The sequence below is a fragment of the Canis lupus genome, chromosome 2, assembly GCF_048164855.1.
Source record: "Canis lupus baileyi chromosome 2, mCanLup2.hap1, whole genome shotgun sequence".
Taxonomy (NCBI): domain Eukaryota; kingdom Metazoa; phylum Chordata; class Mammalia; order Carnivora; family Canidae; genus Canis; species Canis lupus.
The window spans coordinates 46,470,165-46,493,575 of record NC_132839.1 but is presented as its reverse complement, the minus strand read 5'-3'; the positions used below and the strand labels follow the sequence as shown (position 1 = coordinate 46,493,575).

The 23,411-nt window shown below is 37.1% G+C and overlaps 1 long non-coding RNA gene across 4 annotated transcripts in view; it reads left to right on the top strand.

Annotated features, from left to right (window-relative positions):
* The window catches only part of LOC140617238 (uncharacterized), a 123,544-nt gene that overhangs the window by 78,382 nt on the left and 21,751 nt on the right, over positions 1–23,411 (top strand). For 2 of the 4 annotated variants that reach the window (XR_012017457.1, XR_012017464.1), the window contains exons 3-4: positions 1,264–1,469; positions 11,438–11,631. The exons of 1 other annotated variant lie outside the window; for it this stretch is intronic. This is a non-coding gene — a long non-coding RNA (uncharacterized lncRNA). The remainder of the gene's footprint in view (positions 1–1,263; positions 1,470–11,437; positions 11,632–23,411) is intronic. One more of the 4 variants, XR_012017466.1, reaches the window with a different exon arrangement.

Here is a 23,411-nt window from a genome sequence, read left to right as displayed (position 1 = left end):
AAATCCTGCCTTTGTGATTGTACCATAGAGGGCAATTGCAAAGACATGCAGCCTGACAAAGCACACATTCTGTGGATCTAGTATTTTATTTCTTTGCAATTGGTACCCCAGATAATAGAATATTCCCTTGTGTTGTCACTGAGGCATTTTCATTTCTCACTGGCTATTTCATGCCATCCTGAGCATTTAGCAGAACACCAATACCAGAATGTCAGACTAAGGATGTCTTCCTATCACTGAACAAAACTATCTGAGATTTGTTTGGGCTTAGGACAGGAGTGGACAGCTGGGAAGCATTTTGGTCAAGGAGAAAAATGACACATTTCTGAACTGGAATGATAGATTTGGAAGCCTGCTGATCTGTGTTCATTTTTCCTTTCTGGGAAATAAAAAAGAAAAGAAAGAAAGAAAGAAAGAAAAGAAAGAAAAGAAAGAAAGAAAGAAAGAAAGAAAGAAAGAAAGAAAGAAAGAAAGAAAAGAAAGAAAGAAAAGAAATACCAACCAATTGCCACAACTAACTAAAAATAAAGCCGATGGGCTGTTCCCCTACATTGAATTTACAGTTATGATAATTCCGGTTAACTATAAACATTCTGTTAAAAAATCTAATTTCTCGAGATGCCTGGGTGGCTCAGTGATTGAGCATCTGCCTTTGACTCAGGTTGTGATCCTGGGGACCTGGGATTGAATCCTACATCAGGCTCCCTGCAGGAAGCCTGATTCTACCCCTGCCTATGTCTCTGACTCTCTCTGTGTCTCTCATGAATAAATAAATAAAATCTTTAAAAACTCTAATTTCTTTGTTCAAAAAGCTTGTAGGGGTTGAATATTAAAAAAAAAAAACTTTCTGATAGATGAGTACCAAATATATGGTGGTAATAAATTCTTGCACTAGGTTAACTATACACTTTGCTAATAATGTTGGATGACACAATCCACAAACACCACTGGTAAGCTGGATTTTGGCATGTGTACAAAGGTTTTATTAAACATACATTGCCAGTGAAACATGCCTGGCTTACTCATGATCAGGCAGCCGTGTTTTATATATATTTATATGTATATTCATACACATATACACATACACACACAGACCAGATCACTCCCTTGACTCCCTGCGGCCTTTCTGACAACTATCTTACAGATCAAGAGAACTGTTTCTTTCTCTCTCAGCCAGGTTTTGTTTGGGTTGCTCTATGTGTCAGATGGAAACAACCATAAAACTTCACCCCATTTTACTCCATTAAAAATATGTATTCACAGGGTTTGTCAGTTTCTCTGAATGCCTGAGTAATCCTGCATTATTAAGTAGGCAAGCCAGATCAGGAACTGCAGTGTGATCCAAGTGTGAATAGTGACTTCAAGGAGCAGCAGAGGAAATGCATCTTGAACTTTCCTGAGTGATCGTCCCTCCAAGGCAAAAGTGATGCAGGATGGCCAGTGTATCTCTGGGCCTGGACAAGGAGTGGGTAAGATAATTTTTTCCTGAACAAAATTATTTTTTCTATTTATTTTCATCTTTCCCTTTTAAAATGTATAGATTTAGGTAAGTTCATGTTCATATATGTGTATATATATTAATATATGTGTGTATAACATACAAATAAACACATGTGGGTAATATTTGAAAAAATGTTTACTGATGGGGTCTCAATAAGAAAAGTTTAGGTAATACTGCCTATGAATTTTCAACCGTTTTATTTGACTATCTCAATTCATATTTATTGTCAGGAATATATCTCTTATATAATATCTCTTATACATCTCATATATAATGTCAGGCAATTATATCTCTTACTTTGTAACTAAATATTTTCAACAAGAATTTCTTCTTCCTATGTCAAGTTAAGAAACAGTATTATGACTGGAATAAGGTAGGAACCTCAGATTGTCTTTTCTTAGAGGAAGCACTGCTTATAACTGCTGGGTGAGGACCCATTTCTTTAGGGGGAAAGCTAATGGAACAGAGCACAGCAGTGAGCAGTAGTAGCATTATTCTTACCAAGCATGCTAATTGTCTGCTTTAGGGAGTCCCCACAACCTTGGATGCCCAAGGAATTGAGTGAAGCTTATCATCTCTACAGTCTGGAAGTTGAGCTCCTGAAAACAAGGAGACATGCATGGAGCTTGGGCTGTAGATCCTGGGGATACACCCAAGCAACAGAACTTCTTTGATGGCAAGGCTAGAAAGTCAAAAGCCTGTTTTGGAAGGAGTGAGGATCTACAATACTGAGGCAGGGGTTCTGGTCAAAAGTGGAAACCCAGCTGAAAATGGGACACAGATTAAACATGAGGGTTATTACTTTCTCCTTAGTTTTTTCATGTTGAGGAATGTGGAGAGATTCCTTGTTCCAGGAGCTAAACTAGGTATGGACACAATGGTGTGCAAAGGTGGTGAACACAGTCCCTCTTATATCAGAGTTTACCTTGTAGAGGGAAGTCAGGAATTAATAAAATATTCATGCTGATAAACAGAGAAGGAAGTGATCTAATTCCATAAGGCATAGAATAAAGGAAACTATCCCATAATTTTATGCTGGGAAATAGATGTTGAGGTGTTATGCTGCATCATCATTTCAATATCCTGGAATTTTAAAATAACATGACACTAGCCATAGAAAATTGTGACCCTAATTCATGGTACCATATAGGCTGTGATTAACTAATAAACATAGTTTTGCATATGTGTGTGAGAAGGTAGAAATAAAAATAAGAAAGATCACAAGAACTATTTAGAAGAACCCAACATTGATTATTTATTCAGCAAATTGAACATATTTCAGCGCTGAAAAAAAAATAGATATAGTTCCTTTTCTCAGGAAGCTTATTTTGAATGAGATAGACAAGAAGCAAATGACACAATAGGGTTCTCAATTGTGATATGTGCCCTAAAGAACCTAAAACAGGGTGATGTTGGTGATTGGATCTGAAAAGTCCAAGGGTACTTTGAACTGTGTGATTCAGGAGGATCCTTCTAAGGAAGTCCCAACTGACTTGTGACCCAAGAGATTAGAAGGACTAAAGTGCCAAAGGATTAGGGAAAAAAGGTTCTGAGCACAGCAACAGCAAGTGACTATAACATCTCTAAGGTAGAAATAACGTTAGCTTGAAGAATAGGTATCTAAGAATCTCCATCCATTCCTTCTCAGTAACATTGGTTTCCCCTGCTTCTACTCTTTCTTTCCTGTGTTTGGAGGAAGGGCAAAAGGTCAGGGAGGTACTGACATCAATGCCAACAGAACTCTAGCCACCAGCCTCAGGTTACATCAGTTCCTGGGAACCAGAGGTATGACTGGTCTATGAGTGGAAAATGGAACCCTTATTGGTGGTAGGTCAACTGGTTTTACCATGGGAGAGTTAGACAGGCTAGCAAAACATCCCAAACTGGAAGTTCTGATGAGTAGGAACACCATCCTGTTTAGCACGGACATCATGTCTACTTTGAAAGGGTAGAAGTCACAACAAGAGTGTTTAGAAACCATCCTTTCCCATAGAGAACAAATCCAATGACAGCAGGCTGCCAACTTAAGGGCAAAATAAGCCTAGTGGCTGAAGGTGAATGTGCTAGTGAAGGTGCTCTGATGAATAAGGGGAAAGAGAAAGGAAAATTCTGTGTTAGCAGCTTTTGAACCACATGAAATCAGGCTTTCAATTTTTAAAATCCCCCAATTTATTCCAGCATGTGCTACCTCCACTTGAGTAATTCCAAAGGATGCTGCATCCATCACTACAAGAAATGCTGGGTTTTGATAACTCAAGAAAGATTGCTGATTTCTTCAAAGTGCAAAGCTGTGAAACCCCGGGGTTATATTTATCCCTTTCATATCTCTGCTGACAAGCAACATGGGACATGTAGAAATAGTTTAAAATGTTCATGGTGAGAAAACATCATCCCTGAATGATACATTTCACATGTGCAATTCAATGGAATATTGTCCCCCTCCACACCAAATTCTGCTTCTTCCCCTAACCTCTTATGAGTTTGCCATTAGTAGCTGATCTGTTCCCTTTTCCTTTCTCCATTCCTTTGATTCTCCCTCTATAAATTATTTGTAAAGAGAAATAAGACCTTGAAATTCTAAATGGCCCTGTTCTTGCTTCATATGTACATATGTGCCCACATGTTTGCGCACCCATGCACATAGAATTTGGCATTAGAGAAAAAGATGGGAATCTGGGCCCAGAAACATTATAAATATTAGAACTGGGGTGACTCTTGAGTTTTCTAACTTCCAGTTTCCTCTAAAGTAAGTGATGAAAATAATACTTTTTCCAGAGCTTTTTGGTGAGCAAAGAAATTATCTGTTTAAAGGAATTTACATGAATCAAAACTCAACAAGGCAAGGTATTTTAAAGCTTTGGTGATAGTGTTTTTTTTTTTTAATTTTTATTTATGATAGTCACACACACACACACAGAGAGAGATAGAGGGAGAGAGAGAGAGAGAGAGAGGCAGAGACACAGGCAGAGGGAGAAGCAGGCTCCATGCACCGGGAGCCCGACGTGGGATTCAATCCCGGGTCTCCAGGATCGCGCCCTGGATCAAATGCAGGCGCCAAACCGCTGCGCCAAACCGCTGCGCCACCCAGGGATCCCGGTGATAGTGTTTAATATGACAATTAAAGATGTCTAATCTGAAACTTTACATAAATTTTGGATTTCATCCTCCCTTTTCCATTGTCCTCAGAATCTGAGATCCATGTAACTGTTGAGATTTTGAAGCTTTCCAATGCCAGGAAATTGAGAAGTTGTTCTCCTAAGATATGTGTTCCCAGAGCTTTGGATTTTATAGAAAAATAAGGCAACCTAAAGTAGAATAAATTTGGGATTCCAGGAATATGCAAACATTGGGCGTTCTGTTACTCATTGACATTCAAAAACTTTTGCTTATTAACTACATGGTTTCACCCTCAATCATAATTGCTCTGGAATTAGAAGGTGCACCCATGACAGAGATCGATTCCAGAGACAGATCTGTTGACCCACAGGAGCTTGGGACAAAAATCCTTTGCTAGAGAGGGAAGAGATTAGCATTCACATTAGGCAAAGGAACCTGTTCCAAGGTTTGAAACCTATCTTTAGAACCTCATTAACCCAGTATGAGGAGGTTGTGATATAGGAATTCAGAAGTGGGTATGAAGTCTCTTACTTTGAACTAGTACTTCTGTTCTTGCTTGTACCAACTTCCCGTTGTTATTCATACAAATTAGCTATTGATATATCTTTATCTATTTGTATATTTCTATACCCCAAACACTTTCCCTTGAAAAATGCATCTGCCATAGGCAAACTATATAAATCTACATCAGCTTGGAGTGAAACGATGACTATGGGAGAAAGTTATTCAACATACAGTGTGATACTAGTTTCAGGTGTAGAATTTAGTGATTCAGCACTTCCATACATTACCCGGTGCTCATCACAACCAGTGCCCTCCTTAATACCCATCATCTATTTAACCCATGTTCCTACCCATCTCCCCTCTGGTAACCATCCGCTTGTTCTCTAGTGTTAAGAGTCTGTTTCTTGGTTTGCCTCTCTTCCTCCCACCTCCATGTTTGTTTGTTTTGTTTCTTAAATTCCACACATGAGTGACACCAGATGATACTTGTCTTTCTCTGACTAACTTATTCACTTAGCATAATACTCTTTAGCTCCAGCCATGTCATTGCAAATGGCAAGATTTTGTTCCTTTTTATGGATGAGTAATAATCCATTGTAGAGAAAAGAATAAAATAAATCCTTTTGATTAGAACCAATATAAATCACATGTTTGGGAATCCTATAGATACTCATACACATTACAAATCTATTTATTAACTCTGAGAGATTAGAATTACAATAATTTGATTTCATGGGAAAAATAAATTTAACATTTTGTATTGTCTAAGACATTTTATGAAAGGCCAAGGTGCTGAATAGTAGTAATCATTAACAAATAGATGTTCCCTAACTGTTCATATGGATGAAACAGCATTAGTGTACAAAGACCTCACTTCTACTATGAGGAGTTGGAATAAAAATAAAAATGGAAAAAATGACTGTAGATTACCTTTCAGAACTCATATTTCATTAATCTACATGAATATCATTGTTTTAGTTTAATCCTGGCCTGGCCAATGGTAGTAATTTTCTCCATGGTAGGGGATGCATTTTTAACCTAACAATGTGATTAGGTGGGCCAGGAGAAAATCAAGGGGCATGAGGAAACAAATTGATTCCAAACTTGCATTTCTGCAGCAACTCCTAACCTTCATAGGTACAGCAAAAGATCCCAATGGCTTTCCTTCATATCCTCAGTATCTATAACAATCCCTTGTATATAGTAGGTAATCAGTGACTAAACTAAGAATCTGATGGGTGAATTAATAAAGTATTATTTCCCCCTTCTACTTTCTCCTTTATTACATCAACTAAAATTTCTCTCCTTTAAATGAACTGGGCGGGGGGGTGGAAGGGAAGGTGGGCGGGGGATGGGGGTGACTGGGTGACGGGCACTGAGAGGGCCGCTTGATGGGATGAGCACTGGGTGTTATTCTATATGTTGGCAAATAGGACACCAATAAAAAATAAATGTATATATAAAAATTTTTTTCTCTCCTTTAGTTCTTTTTTGTTTTTTCCTTAACTCCTAGGGAATATTGAAACAATCCTTTGAAAGTGTTCTAATGGATGAAAGAGAGAGAGCGAAAGGATTAAAGTCATAGACAGTACTGTGCATCCTGTTTAGAGTAGTGAATATAATACTTGAAATCACTAAACTTTATTCATATTAACAATGTCTTATATTGCTATAGTGGTTTATACTTTTTAAAAGTCACTTGATTTTCATAATCACCCATGATTTTAAAGATGAGGAAATTAAGATGTATAAGGCATAGTGCCTTATTGAGTTAGGAAGTGGCAGATGTCACAGGTTCAAATACAATACCGTCTTTCACTGCATTCTTCTGCCTCTCTATGAGGAGGAAAGTTAACAGAGCCTTCCCCTTAGAATGCTAAAGAAATATATTCCAAAGCTGACATTGAACAATTGCACAGTGCTGAAAAATGTTCTGTAGGAGCCAGCCAAAGGGAGTGAAGTCAAATTCTGGAAATAAAGATCAATGAGAAGTTTTCTTTCCTTTAGAGAAAACACTGAAACCATGAACTTCTAAAATTCTTCTGGTTCAGCCTAGAGTAAAGCTTGGTAATTCAATGCATCCCAATCACTCATTCAATCATTCAAGAGTTATTGCTTCAACGCCTCCTAGATGATAAGCTTTCCTGGACATGGAAATTTGTCTCTAGAAGGTCATCTCCAAGTTTAGGAGGCAGTGGGACTGTGGACTATGCAAAGAATCTGTAAGAATTCTGGTATTACCAGTAAGATTCTGGTATTATTGATCTATTTAGAGACTGAATAAAGGATCTGAGCTCACTCTAGATTTCTATCATAAACTGGAAACTTTTTTCCACAGTGATATCTCTATCTTAGTCACAAAAATAAATGTGAAATAAGAAAAATTCAGTGAAGTACTGGGATGTGTTCTCATGGTAGTCATGCCTATTATGAGCTCCCCAAGGATACACAGAATACTTTTCATCTCTGGTATTCCATGGTCATGCTAAATGCTTAGCACCTCGTGCATGCTTGATGGATGCTTTGTCAAGTGAACAACTAAAAAACACTGCAATTCAGCTCTGCAGAAGAAAAATGATGCTGGGCTTCAGAAAATATTGAATACCTCTGGACAAACACATTCAGGGAGGAACCATGTGTGAGTCTGATGTGGTTCTCTAACCTTGAGGACATTATGCTTTCCTGGACAGATTAAACATTTAACAACTAATCTAACCATGAAGCAGAAGAAAAAGCACTGGAGGTATATATGATAATGAGCCTACTGACATCAACATTTTTAAATGGCAAGAATTATTTTAAGCAATAATATTAGAATGTATTTTGTATTCAAATTACTAATGAAGAAAAGCAAAGCAAGAATATAGGGTAGTACCTACATGCAGATTCCAAATGACTCAGCATCAAATGGACCCAGGATAAGATTTAAGACATCATCCTTCATTCATCAGCCATGTATTGGATGTATCTGCTGAGTCTACAATGGGCCAGGACTATGCTATATTCTGAGAGTTTGGGCAGAAGTGGACAAGAACCACAAGGTCTGCCTACCTCTTGCTTAAAGTTTACACGGAGCCAATAACATCACAGATAAATGCACAATTACTAACTAATATGTGCCATGAAGCAAAAGGAAAGGATGGGGGAGGAGATACAAATGAAAACTCCTCTGGGTGGGGGAGAAAGTTTATCTAAGTGAGTACCACCAGCGCTAGGGCCTGAAAATGAGCTCAACTCTCCAGGAGAAGAAACAGTGGGGAGAGACCATCACCAGTGGGAACAGCATAGAGGGGAAAAAACTCTGGATGGAAAAGAACTAGACAGCTTTGAGGATCAGAGAGGCTCAGAAACTGGAACTTATCAAGAGTTGAGGCCAGAGATCCTGGGTACCATACAGGTGGGCAGAAATAAGGCATCTCAGCCCTTCAGCAGACTTGCTTCACACTCACTCATGAATGTAGGTGACAGCAGTAATTTCTCTAGTGTCTATCTGAAAACCATCTAAACCAGGGGGGTATATTGCTTACATTAGCAATATTTAAAATAATAATAAAGGGGCACCAGGGTGGCTTTGTAGTTGAGCATCTGCCTTTGGCTCAGGTCCTGATCCTGTGGTCCTGGGATGGAGTCCTGCATCAAGCTCCCTGAAGCATGGAGCCTGCTTCTCCCTCTGCCTATGTTTCTGTTTTCTCTCCGTGTCTTTCATGAACAAACAAACAAACAAACAAACAAACAAAGAAAACAAACTGGGGAAAAATTATTTTCCTTTTTCGATGCATGGGCATCAACTCAGGCCCTGAAGCTGAATCGCTGAACTTCCATCACCATGGTCTTTATGATCTCCAGGCTGACTGAGCTCCCAATAGTGAAGAAGAAACACTTCTCCCTTCTGTGTGTATGACGGAATTCTCCAGGTACCTCGGTCCTGCTTATAAATATCACAGGCAGCCACCGAGTTCCTGCCTGGTTGAATGATCCGCTTTACAAGCTTCTTTCCAGGTTTTTGAGTAAAGGTTTCCCTTATTAATTTTACCAGCCAGCATTCACTTAGCATTTGCTTTGAGGCATAATTGACAGGCAGGGTGACACCCGCCTGAGAGAGAGCCATAAATCAGAAATAATTTCCAAAATTGGCTGAGGGGCTGAAGTGTTGAATAGGCAAATACAGGTAAAAATCTCTTTATTAGGGCTGACAGGGACAGCAAATGTCAGCGAAGTGTTTCCTAATGTACCAGGCGAGATTAATTTTGGGGGCCTTTCCTGCACCACTAGGATGTTGTGTGTTCTCTAACAAGTATACCTCGCAGGGCTCCATAGCAGGGGAGTGGTGCAGCTGTAATTGAAGAAGCAGCTAACTCCTGAAAGGCAGGGAGCTCAGTCCTATAGCATTTTCCTGCTCTTGGAAAATCACTCTTTTGCCTTTAGACTCTATTTGCATTTTGCATTTTTTTTGTATGTGCACGGTGGAAAAGAGCTATAAGTCATGATCCAAAGAACTCAGCAGGATAATGAAGCCATACAAGGTATCGGAAAGGAAAGAAATCATCTACTGCGTGGTAGAAGAAGAAAACTTTCATGAAAAATGAGGATCTGGAAAAGTAAGACTGAACATGTGTAATCTCTGCTAAAAAAAGAATTCAATTCACATCTTGGGGGTAAAGAATAATGCCATCTTTTTCTTCTGTTTCAGTTTCATGGAGATTCAGCCATAGGCCCTCTCCAACCCAGCTTCAGAGATCTCTATTATAAGGATAAAATTTGGTCATTTTGTAAACAGTACACAGATGCTTGTGCTGTAAATTAAAAGAAAATGCAGTGCTTTTTTTTTTCCTCCAGATATCTATTTAAAGATGTTTTCTAAGTTATAGCTGACAACAGCAAGATGAAAAATAGAAAATAGGATGAAAATTATATGCTGGGCAAAATTATACCCCAGTACATTCTGAAAAGTCTACACAGTAGCAAAATAGTAATCCCATCCTGGAATGTTCTCCTCCTAACAGTTGATAAAATAGATCAGACTAGAGACTTTAAGTAATAGATATCGTTAAGAAGACTTATTTTTAGATAATTAAGGAATGAAGATATTTACTAGCTAGGATCAGAAATATAAATAATACTTTAGAGGGCCACCTCATTGGGCAAGCAAAATTACCTAGATAAGAAAAGGGTGAGTAGCTGTTAGTATTAGACATCAATTCTTTGCCTGACACTGTACTAGGCACCTTGCATATTAGATCTTCACAAACACTGCATAGCACTTGTCTGTATTAAATTGAGTTCAAGCAACAGGAGCTCAAAATAATAGTGATTTTGATAAGACAAGTGGTATTTCTTTGAAACAAAACTATGTCGAGGTGAGCAGTTTGGTATTGACATTGTGACTCTGCCCCTAATGTTGCACCAGATGATTAGCCGTTTACCACATTTTTTGGTTCCCCGGAGGGTGTGGTCCTGTCCCTCATGGACCAAGATAGTGTTTAGAACTCTAGCTTTCTCATGTGCATTCTGAGTGTCAAGATGAGGAACAGACAAAGCAGAAAAGCAAGGACCTGCCTCAGTTCTTTTTTTTTTTTTTTTTTCCAGAAAGTTTCTGGAAAGTAGTTACATGACATTTACATCTTATCCATCCAAAGTTAACTGCAAAAGAGTCTGAGAATTATAGCTTTTATTCTGGGCAGCCATGTGCCAGCTAAAACCAGGCCTTGTCTTACTGTCTAACTGTAGAAGAACGCAAGAAGGTATATTGGAAGACTATTAGCTATCTCTGGCATGATATTATTTTTCCCGTTTTGCAGGTTAGGTAACAGAATCTAAGAGAGGTAAAATAATTTTTCCTAAATTAAAAAAAAAAAAAAGCTAGTAAGCAATTTCAAAGTCTGCATTCTTCTCATTTTGCCATAAGGCATAAAAAGAATAAGAACTGATCCAATTAAATTTTTTACACTCTGTCAATTAAATTTAGTTCAATTCAACTAATTCTAAAAGCTCATATCTTGTGCTTACCATAAGTAAGAAACTATTTTAGGCATAGGGCATTGTGCTGGCTAGGAGAGGATTTATGGAACATAAATATGGATGAAAATATAGATATGTTATTTCTTTTTAGTATATCTATAGATGGCAATGGCGATGGAAACAGAGATACAGGCAAAATAGATACAGGCAAAATCATGGGGAAGGTATGGAAGCATTAGCCTCAAGACCCTTTACTTGCTTGAGCTTTCAAAGATCCAAGTAGGGAACCCAACACTGGGTCATTTGGTTTTGTACCATTTGCAAAAGATATTTTGAAGATTTATTTATTTATTTTAGAGAGAGAAAGAGAATGTGGAGAGATGGAGGAGCAGAGGGAGAGGGAGAGAGAATACCCAGCAGAATCCCCACCTGAACATGGAGCCCACATGGAGATGGACCTCACGACCCTGAAATCATAACCCCAGCTGAAATCAAGAGTTGGTCACCCAACCAACCGAGCCACCCAAGTACCCCTGCAAAAGATATTTTAGGTATAATGAGCTACAACTTCTCTTTCTTCTTTGACTTTGACTTGTTCACATTTTTCCCTTGTGTTGGGTAGATCACTGGAATGGCCCCAGTTATTTGAGGGACTCCCTTTAGTTATTAGGGGATGAGTTGGGAAGCTGCTCAGTCTGGATCTATGAGAATTCATTTACATGACTTACTGTCACTTCTACATGTAGTTAGTTTGTTGTTAGCAATCCTATGTAGAAATGACCTCAAATATGCTCTTATAAATAATCAAAAGTAGTGAATCACATCAATACATTGGGGGAAAAAATCAATATGAGATGATTTGATGTAAAACATTCACATTGAGAAATTACAAATAGTATTTCACTAGAAGGAGTCAATTTAGTTAATGAGTGATGTCAGAGTATTTTACTCCTCAAGAGCAACTGAAATGGCCTGAAATCATGTGAAAAGACTTGAAAAAGGTTCTCCCTCAAAAGGTATTCCCATTTGACAGTAATTAAAACTTTTACCTGAATTTGCCAATTATGAGAGTTCTGAGTTTTAAAATATTTTCCCTGAACATTCAACAACTTAAAAACACTAAATTTGACTATTATCCTTTTCCACCTTGAGTTGTATTAGCACCTTGGTTGAAAATTACTGGGTCATATATATGTGGTTCTATTTCTAGACTCTCTATTTTGCCTAACCAGCCTATGTTGTCTTGATTTTTATTATACCTTCATAAAAATTCTTAAAATCAAGTAAGAAAATTTGCCAATATTTTTTATTTTTAAAACAGTTTCAGCTTTGCATTTTAATATTAATTTTAGAATCAGACTGATAATTGACACTAAAAATAGCCTGCTGGGATTTTGATTCCTATTGCTTTGAATTTATACTTTGAGAGAAATTTGTCATATTAAAAATTTTCAGTCCTCTTTCTTTAGTTTTCTTAATTTATTTATCTTTAAATTTATTAATTAGTTTTCAGTGTACATCTTTTGTCAAATCTATTTGTAAATGATTTGTTTTATTCTGACTTTTTTTTACATAGCAGCGTCTCTTAAAATTTTATTTTCTTATTATTTGTAAAATATTAATATATAAGAGAAATGCCACTGATTTTTTTTTATTGACCTGGAATTCTGCAATATTGCTGCATTCCCTCTCTCATAAATTCTGAGTTTTGGACTTTTGTTGGTAGTTTCCTTAGGATTTTCTTTGCAATAGTTTTGTTTCCTGTAAATAACAAAAACTTTCCATTTTCCTTTCAAATCTTTGTGCCATTTCTTTATTACACTGTCTCAACTTTTAAGAAAAATGAAATAAAAGTTATAGAATGGACTTCCTTACTAGCTTTCTGATCTTAGATGAAAATATTGAATGTATCACAATTAAGTTAATTTTTATATAGATATCCCTTAATTAGATTGAAAATATGCCTAATTTTCTCTGAGTTTTTATCATGAATGACTAATGAATTCTATTAAATAATTTTTTCTGCATTTATTGAGATAACATGTGCTTTTTCTCCCTTATGCTAATAATGTGGTGAATTTAAATTAACTTTTATATGTTGAACTAACCTTGCCTTCCTGGGACAAACCATGTCTAGGCAGTATATATTATTGTTTTTATAGACTGATGTATTCAATTTCTTAACATTTTGGAATCAATGTTATCCTGAACTCATAAACCAAATTAGTGTATCTTCCCTCCTTCCAATTTTATGAACATTGTGTGACATTGGTATTAATTCTTCCTTAAATTTTAGAAAGTCGTCACCATTGAGGCATCTGGGCCTGGAAACATTCTTTTTTGTCTTCTTTGTTTTTTTTTCTTGGAGTGGGGGGAATAAGAAACTTTTAAAATTTTATATTTAACATTTTAATAGATATAGAGTTCTAGAGACTAAATGTTTCTGTTCCCCAAAATGTGTATGTTGAAGCCCTAACTCCCATTGTGGCTATTTGGAAATGGGGCCTCTAAAAAGTATTTAAGGTTAAATTAGGTCATAAGGATTGGCCTCTGATCTGATAGTACTAGTGTCCTGTCAAGGGACTCCAAAGTGGCAAGAAAAGACTATGTGATACCATAGCAGGAAGACAGCCATTTTGTCAATTTTGTCTAGGCTGTTGAACTTATTGGAAACAGTTGTTCAGAATATCTGATTATTATCCCTTTAACTTCCATAGAACCTATAATGATACCCTTCTTTTCTTTCTTGATATTAGTAATTTGTATTGTCTATTTTTTCTATTAATTGTATTCATTTTTTTAAAGCTATTTATCATTTTGATGATTTTCTTTACTGCTTGCCTATTTTTTATCATTGATTTCTGCCTTGATCTTTTTATTTCTTTACTTCTAATTTCTTGGGATTTACTTTGTGCTTCTTTTACTAGTTTCTTAGAGTGGAAATTTAGATTATAGACTACTTTTTAACCTTGACTCTTTTCCCTTTTAAGTACCTAAATATATAAATTTCCCCTAAGAGCAGTTTTAGCTACATTCCACACATTTTGATATGTTGTACTTTCATTATCATTCAGTTAGAATAATTTCTAATTTCCCTTGTGATATTTTATTTGACCCTGTGTTATTTAGAAGTCTATTGTTTAACTTTGATATGTTTTAGGCTTTCCTATATATTTTATTGTTTCTGGCTTCTAATGTAATTTCACTGATGTCAGAGGAAATAGTTTATAAGATTTCAACCTTTTAAATTTATTGAAATGTGGTGTATCTTGAACTGTCTCTTGTGTAACTGAAAAGAATATGTGTTCATAGTTGTATAATGATCTGTGTCCATTAGGTGAAGTTCTTGAGTGTTGTTCAAATCTTATATATTTATAATAATTTTTTCTTTAGTTCTATTAATACCTGATAGAGAGGAAGGGAGAAGGAAGGAAGGAAGGAAGGAAGGAAGGAAGGAAGGAAGGAAGGAAGGAAGGAAGGAAAAGAAGGAAAAAGAAAGAAAGAAAGGAAGAAAGAAAGCAAGCTTCAAATATGACTCTGGATTTATCTAATTTTCCCTTTAGGTCTATTAGTTTTTGCTTAATTTATTTTGAAACTCTGTGTTTAGATGAATATACATTTAGGATTGTTTTATCTTTGTGATGAATTGATCCTTTTTTCATTATGAAGTGACCCAATTTATTTCTGGAAATAATATTCCTCGTTTTCAAGTCTAGTCTGTCTGATATTAATATAGCAATGCAAGCTTTCTCTTACTTACTGTTCCCATGGCATATTTTCTCCCATTCTTTTACTTTCAACTTATCTGTGAGTTTATTATTTAAAGCACACGTTTATAAAAAGCGTATGTGTAGTCTTATTTTCTATTCATTCTGAAATGTCTAATGTTTTATATGGAATTTTTTCCACCCATATACATTTATTGTGCTTATCTATATGTCTGAGTTTAAGTTTCACATTCTACTTGTTCTATTTTGTGGTTGTTTCCTTGTTTCACATTTCTAGTCCTCTTTTTGGATTAATTTTAGATTTTTAAAAAAGATTTTATTTATTTATTTATTTGATAGAGAGAGAGAGCATGAGCGGGGTAAGGGGGAGCAGAGGGAACAGCAGACTCCCCACTGAGCAGGGAGCCCGAGGCAGAGCTCCATCCCAGGACACTGGGATCATGATGGGAACCAAAGGCAGACACTTAACTGACTGAGACACCCAGGGGCCCCAAATTTAGAAATTTTCAATATTCCATTCTAATTCTTCTACTGGCTTTTGTTTTGTTTTCTTTGGAGAGAGAGCACACGAGTTGTGGGGGAGGGGCAGATGAAGAGGGAGAGACAGAATCTCAGAGAGGCTCCAAGAACAGTGCAGAGGCAGACTCAAGACTCAATCTCATGACCCCGAGATCACCACCTGAGCCAAAATCAAGAGGTGGATGCTTAACTGACTGAGCTACCCAGGCTCCCCTCTTTTGTTGGCTTTTTGTTATACCTCTTTCTGTTGTCATTTTTGAGGTTACACTAGAGATTACAGCATGCATTCTTATCACAATCTTGAATTAGCTTTATATCATTTCTGTATGTAATGAAATAACCTTATAACAGCATAATTTCATTTATACTTCATCCTATCTTGTGTGCTATCTTTATGCTTTTACATGCTATAAACCCCATAATATACTGTTGTGATTTTTTTTCCCTTTACCTAGTCTTTTAAAGAATGTTTGACTTTTAAAGAATTTAAGAAAGTAGTCTCTCTATGTACCATTCAACCAAGGCCCAGAAGACTGTGAGGCTGCATGATGTTGGAACCCCAGGGAGATGGAAGAAACTGAGATTCTGACAGCTGGAAGTCTGCGAAATCTTCCAGCCTCCATTCCCAGCCTCTGCTCAATCATCTAAATTTTTTTGTAAGCATCTTGGCTGAAAGGATACTTTGCATTCAGGGCTCCTCCAGATGCAGTCTGAAATGGCAGCCTATAGATTCATCAAAAAGTCTATTTATTTCTTTTTCTAAGCACTGACTAAACTTTCTTACAGGTTTGCTCCTCAGACTACCTGCCTCTAGCTTCAGGATTGACTCTAGGTTTGAATGTGTCTTATATTTTTCACTTAGAAAAAAATTATCTTTCTAGAATTTAGGGATTTTTGTTGCTGTTATCATTCATTGTTTTTCATTTGTGTGTGTGTGTTTGTATGTGTGGGTTTAAATTTCTTTTTATCCACAGCTTTTTGATATTAACTAGAAAACTGATTAACTTAATCAGTTACTTGATTAACTGATATTAATTAGAAAAACGTTTTGTTTTTAAATTATTTCTATTATTGTTAACTGATGATTTCTTGCTATTTCCTGAGAGCTAAAATCTTTCATTGTTCTGTATTCCACACAAAACAAAAATGGAAGCCTCTAGAGTTTCTTCTTTCTTTCCTCCCTCCCTCCCTCCCTCCCTCCCTCCCTCCCTCCCTCCCTCCCTCCCTCCCTCCCTCCCTCCCCTCCCTTCCTCCTTTCTTCATTCCTCCTTCCTTCTTTCCTTCCTTTCTTAATATATGAAATAGATTTCTCCCTCATCCTATCCTTCTACAATCTGACATCTACTAGTCCTCTAAAGCTTAGGGATGTTCCTTCCATGAAAACTCTTTCCCAAATATACCTATGCATATACAATTCAGAAAGCCTTCTCCCTTTTCCAACAGGGTCTTATTTACCACCTCTATCACTGCTTTCTACATAGATGTAGGTATTCACACGGATTGCTTTTCATGCTTAGCTTTTCTTTTCTTTTTTTTTTTTTTAGCTTTTCTTTAATGTACACATCACATGCACATTAACAGTTCCTGTCCAAGAAGAGTTCCATCCCCTCAAATGTAGGGACCATGTTTTTTGTTTGTTTAATGTTGTTATTTTATTTTATTGAATTTATTGGCACTCACAAACCAGCAGAATGACCATGAGGTTGTTTGAAGATAACAGTGAACATAATGATGACAATTCTTTTGGTTGAAATAGTAGGAAATACAAGATATGAGGTTGTTTTTCCACATAATAAATCTTCTTTGGTACAATAGAAGATGTAATGAAGCACTCTCCAAATACACATGTACTTACTGTGTATACATTATTATAACATAAACATGAGTATCTATAAACACAGAGTCAGGATGTCTTACTCTGCCAAACATAAATATACTCAAATGTATTGATAACCTGATGTGCTGTGACCATTTATTTTATTCTGTGTTGGATATAGTGTTTAATATAGGCTTTAAGAATTTATAGATTATGATAAGCAAAAACATATTATTATGGGAAAACAACTGAATTCAATTCAGGGGACTTAATCGTTATTATAAAACACACTAAAGAAATTCTCTGTGAAGGAAATATTTTCTTTCTTTAATTCAAAGCACAGTTCAATGTGCCTTTCCCTGAAAGCAAATCTCTACTTCTCAGATGACCTTCCTTTTAGTATCCATCGTACTTGTAATGATTCTTCCTCAGGTTCAGGAGTCGTATACAAATATTAATTATGGAATGGATGTTCATGAATGCCATAAACTAGAACATAATTTACATTTCTAAAATATATAGCTATATAGGGATTACTTGGAAAATGTATAGCTTGAGTAGAGACTATTTTCTGGAGAAAAAAAATCATCTACAAATGCTCTATAAAAATTATTTAGCACAACAGAGCAGGCATAACAGAGAAAATGGTTTGAATGGACCCATGGGTAAAGGTCATAGACTACAATTTGCATCCTTGCAACTCTCTGACAGTCGAGATTTACAATCCAGACTTTTGAGGATCACTTTCCATGTCATGATTAAAACTTTGAAATAAATCACCTGAAGATGGAATAACTTCTCAATTCCCTTTCACGTCAAAGATTTCCAGACCTTACTTTTTGTTCAATTCCTCATACTCCTGAGCTTCCCAAGATCTGTTTGGTTCCCCATAGAGAAGGTCTTACATTGCCATCTTCCCTCTCCCACATCCCCCTCTTTGGTTCTTTAAGGTCAAAAAGCACAGAAAGAAGTGGGACTGACAAAGGACTTAAGGAAGCCATATTTCTTGGTTAATATTGAACTTAAAGAGTGTACTTCTGGGGTGCCTGTGTCGCTCAGTCAGTGTTTTCCTTCAGCTCAGGTCAGGATCCCAGGGTCCTAAGATCGAGCCCCACATCGGGCTTCCTGGTCAGCAGAGAGTCTGCTTCTCCACTACCTCTGCGCCTGCTCTTGATTTCTATCTGTCAGTAAGTAAATAAAATCTTAAAACAAACAAACAAACAAACAAAAAAGAGTATTTCTAAAGAAGGTTAAAGAACTTCAATTATGCTTTTAAAAATCAAACCCAAGCCATAAGATTCTTAAACATAGGAAACAAACTGAGGATTGTTGGAAGGGGTTGGGTGGGGTGGGGGGATGGGGTAACTGAGTGATGGGCATTAAGGAGAGCACTTGATGTAATGAGGAATTGAAGAATCATGAAATCCAACCGCTGAAATTAACACTACACTGTATGTGAACAAATTTGAATTTAGGGGATCCCTCAGTGGCTCAGCGGTTTAGAGCCTGCTTTTGGCCCAGGGCCTAATCCTGGAGACCAGGAATCGAGTCCCACATCAGGCTCAGGCTCCCTGCATGGAGCCTGTTTCTTCCCCCGCCCCACCCCCCCCCCCGTCTCTCAGGAATAAATAAATAAAATCTTAAAAAAAAAGACTTTAAAAAAATTTTTGAATTTAAATAAAATCTTGAAAGAAAAAAATCAAACCCAAGAAATTCACTCACCATACTGAAAATAAACAATAATTTTCATATATATCTCCCGCCCCATTATACTGTGTGATATTACATAGGGACATAAGGAATATCTTCTTTATAATTGTGTCTCTAACACCTTACCAAGTCAGAGCTAAATATTGGCAAAAGTAACTGGAAAAAAAAAAAAAAGCGTGAGGAGAGAAGGAGACAAAGCTTCTATAATTCAATGATAAACAGCTCGTACTTTATAATTGCTTTAGTCTGAATCCTAGAGCAAAAAGTCATATATTTTAATTCAAAGTGTCTTGATTTTTTTTTTTTTCGAAGCCTATGACTCATTCTTGCACAAACCTTTTCAGACCTTGGTTGAATCTCTCACTGATTGTCTTGGCTCATATGTGAATTTTCCTGTGCAATTTAGATACAAATCTGCAGGAATTACATAGATTGAATGCTGACTGGCATTTTTATAGGCCAAATTCTCTAAAAATTTTCTCCTTAAAAGCTGCCAGTAATAGCCTCCCCACGTATTCTGTCTTCTCAGGGAATCCATCTTCATCCTGAGACTGTCCTAGAGCAGTGTCTCTTCTCATCCATGTTTATTCCAGGAAACAGAAACCCCGTTTGAGCTGGTTAAATAACAAGAAAAATGTCCCAAAGTAGAGTAAACTTCAAAGTTAGTTCCAGGGGTGCCTGGGCAGCTCATTTCAGTTAAGCATCCCACCCTTGATTTCGGCGTAGATCATGATCTCAGGCGTGTGAGATCAAGCCCTGCCTTGGGTTCTGTGCTAGGCATGGAACCTGCTTAAGATTCTCCCTCTTAGGGCACCTGAGTGGCTCATTCAGTTAAGCATCCAACTCCTGGTTTTATCTCAGGTGGTGGTCTCCAGGTTGTGGAATCAAGCCTCTACATCAGGCTCCATGTTTGGCATGGAATCTGCTTGAGCTTCTCTCTCTCCCTCCCCCTCTGCCTGCGCCCCCCAAAAAGCCAGTTAGAATTCTTGGTAATTTCACTAAAGACCTGGTTTCCTCCTACTTTTCTGCTATGATTTATGTAGAATTAACTTCCTTCACGATTTCAAAATGGCAGTTGACAAGTCAAGGAGAAACATATTTTCTTTTACAATGAGAAAGAAAGGGAGAAAAACCTGGGTTTGAATTGATTCAAATGCAAGAGAGGAGTTAGGAAGTGGGAAAAGTGAGTATGGACCAACCTTTAAAGTTTCCTATAAAGGGAGCAGAGACATGGAGTGATGATATGATGATATGGATGAAGGAGAAGTAAGACAATGAGTGGGATGTTATAATTATTATACTGGCGATGATTATTTTTCCAAAGAGTTGAGCTCAGAATAACTTGTTTGATCAGGTTTTCCTATTTTCCTATGTTCACTCACCCCATGCATCTTTTTCTGTGAAGCACCTGTTCTTTGCCTACTTTATTGGGTTGTCTTCATATATTCTTGATACTATGTCTTTTTCTATACATATTGCAAATATTTTCCTCAAACTGTCAGTTCCTCCACCTGCAAAAAAGAGGTTCAGGAAGGAAATCAAATGGTTGTTCTCTTGAAGGATTTAAACCTGGTCTAGTAATCAGTCGGGTCTCTCTCTCTTTTTCTTTTTAAATATTACATACTAAAACTTAGGAGTGTCACATGTAGTGCAAGACATCATCTTAATATCTTATTCTTAGAACATATTATTATTATTGTGCATTGTTTAAGTAATAGCCACCCTTTTTGTTAAGGTAATAACTAATACTAGGCATTGCTGAACAGCTATATGCATGACATTATTTCATCCTCACAATGTTGTGAATTAAATATTGTAATCTATGTTACACCGATGAAGAAAATGAGCTTCAAAGGGTTTAAGTACTTCACCCAAGGTTACACATTAATAACAGGAAAGAATCCAGATTTGAACCCTGGGTTGACTCCAAACCACTAATCTAAACTCCTGAAGTGTAACTTTTAAAATCAATGATCATTAGAGTTTAAACTGACCTTGAAGATCTCTTATTGCAACTACCTTAAAAGGCAGGTGAGGGTGGTTGTTAAAAGTGTGGAGCTGAATTTGGGCTACACCATTTAGAAGCAATTTTATGGGCTTCATTTTTCTTATCTGTATGATAGGGAGTGTATCACTAATCTCACAGAACAGTCTTTGGGATACATATGAGGATACATATAAAGCAGTGTTTGGTATATAGTAAGTACTTAATAACTAGAACTCATTATTACTATTACTATTATTATTTCTACTACTTTTTCTCCCCACCCGATACCCAAATCTCTTTTGTCAATGGATCCAGTAAGTGATTACCTAGAATTGAGATGAATCCCTCTTGCTAAAGTGAACTTACTATCTCCTAGAGAGGTCCATTCTAACTCCAGTAAAATTCTAGTTATTAGAATGTTCTTCCTTATAGCCAGCTGACAATCGACCTTCTCAAAATTATTTTTAACAGACTTTCTAGGATGGCATTTAAAAGACAAACAACATTTTGAAGATTATTATGTCACTGGAAGTTGTCTTCTAGCCAAGAAAAAAAAATATATGATGGTTATCTTCTCTGTACCTAAGCTCATCAGTGTCCCTCTTAAAGTTCTGAACAGAGCCTCTTGTATAGGTGTGATGGTACAGCCCATAGGTAAGCAAGATGAGGTTCCTCCCTGCTCTGGGTCATCTATGCCACAACCACGCCACTTTGCTTCTTATGCAGCCATGTTGTACAGCTGACACATATGCCACTTATAAGTCAAATCACACTGTCCTTATGCAAATGAGGGGCTTGGACGCAAAGATAGAGTTTGTATTTAGCTGACAAACTCAAGTACCTGCAATTAAGTGGTTTCCAAGATAGTATGGTTTCCTTATTCTTACAGTATAATGTATTTCTCAAATATAATCAAAATGAAGTTTTTGAACTGACATGTAATACTAAAAGAAACTATTCCTTAATAATCTTTTTTTTAAAGATTTTATTTTATTTATTCATGAGATGCACAGAAAGAGAGAGAGAGAGAGAGGCAGAGACACAGGCAGAGGGAGAAGCAGTCTCCATGCAGGGAGCCCGATGTGGGACTTGATCCTGGTCTCCAGGATCACGCCCAGGGCTATAAGGCAGCGCTAAACCTCTGAGCCACCAGGGCTGCCCAATAATCTTTTTTTAAAAAAGGGTTTTAATTAATTCCACCTGCTTCTTTAGGAGCATCAACTGGGCACAAACTACAGGTGAAACTGCAACATTCTGTGACTCTGTCCACACGTGCCATAGTTCAGGGAATAGTTTGATCACATCTCTTATTTCTTCTTATTAGCCCAATAGCTAGTCATGAACCTGTCCTCCAGCCATTCCTTCCACTCTTAGGCTTGCCATCAAATTCATTTTATTTGTTCTTGCTGTGTAATTCCTTCTTCTGGTTATTTTTTTTCCTTCCTCCCTCCCTCATTCCACCCGCTTTTCTTCCTTTCTCCCTCCTTCCTTTTCTCTCTCCCTCCTTCCTTTTTCCTTCTTCCCTTCTCCCTTTTTTCTTCTTCTTTCCTTTCCTCCCACCTTCATTTTTCTTTCCTCTCTCTTCCTCCCTCCTTTCCTTCCTTCCTCTCTCTCTCTGTTAATTATAAACCTGGTTTAAATGAGGTCACAGGCTTTGCTGTTATTGTTGTTGTTGTTATATGGGGTGATGAATATCTGAGAAAGGGAAATGCAGAGGAGGTGCCAGCATACAGCGTTATAGATGATTCAACCCAAGCCATCACCCCTCACTGTCTGAATAGTTAAAAACACACCCTCCTGGCAGCAGTTAATGAATTGTAGCTTCTACGTATTGGCAAGCCAATAGTCAGTCACACATCTCTACATCTTATTATCATTATTATTTTTCAGTATTCACATCCCACTTCTCTCTTATCAAAAATACTTTAGAAGCTTACAGTAAAAGAATAATGCAATCAGACTGAATCATTGTCATGGAATAAATATAAAATCAAGCAATAGAGGGGGAAGTTACTCAAAGATCCATGTACAATGGCATTAATAACATGAATGGCTGCTTTTCCTTCTCTTTCAAACACTTCCACTTATCCTACTAGGATTCCCACTCTGTGAGCAGCAAATTTTTGCCTGTCTTCTACTTGTCAGAAAATGTTCTCCCTTCCTTGACTTTAATCAATGGCTCTCAATTGAGGGTTTATGTTAGACTCCTAGGGGGAGCTTGGGGAAAAAAAATAGATGCCCAGAGTACACATCAGTCCAATTGAATCCACTTTTGTAGATAGGGGCCGGACCTGCAGGACACTGCTCCCTCTGCATCCCCCAAAAGAAAAGGATGATTATTGCTTATTTCCAAATTCTTCAGGGTCAGAACTGTGGTCACTATCTTGATGTCTCATATCACCTTGACCACAATTCCCCCACGCTCCTATAAAAATGCCTGCACCAACTCTCCACCCTCTTCTCCTTTATCTATACATGTCTTCATTTTGCTCTAACTCACTAAAGATTTTAAAATCTGTCTCAAAGTTTTTTTTTTTAAGATTTTATTTATTTATTCATGAGAGACACACA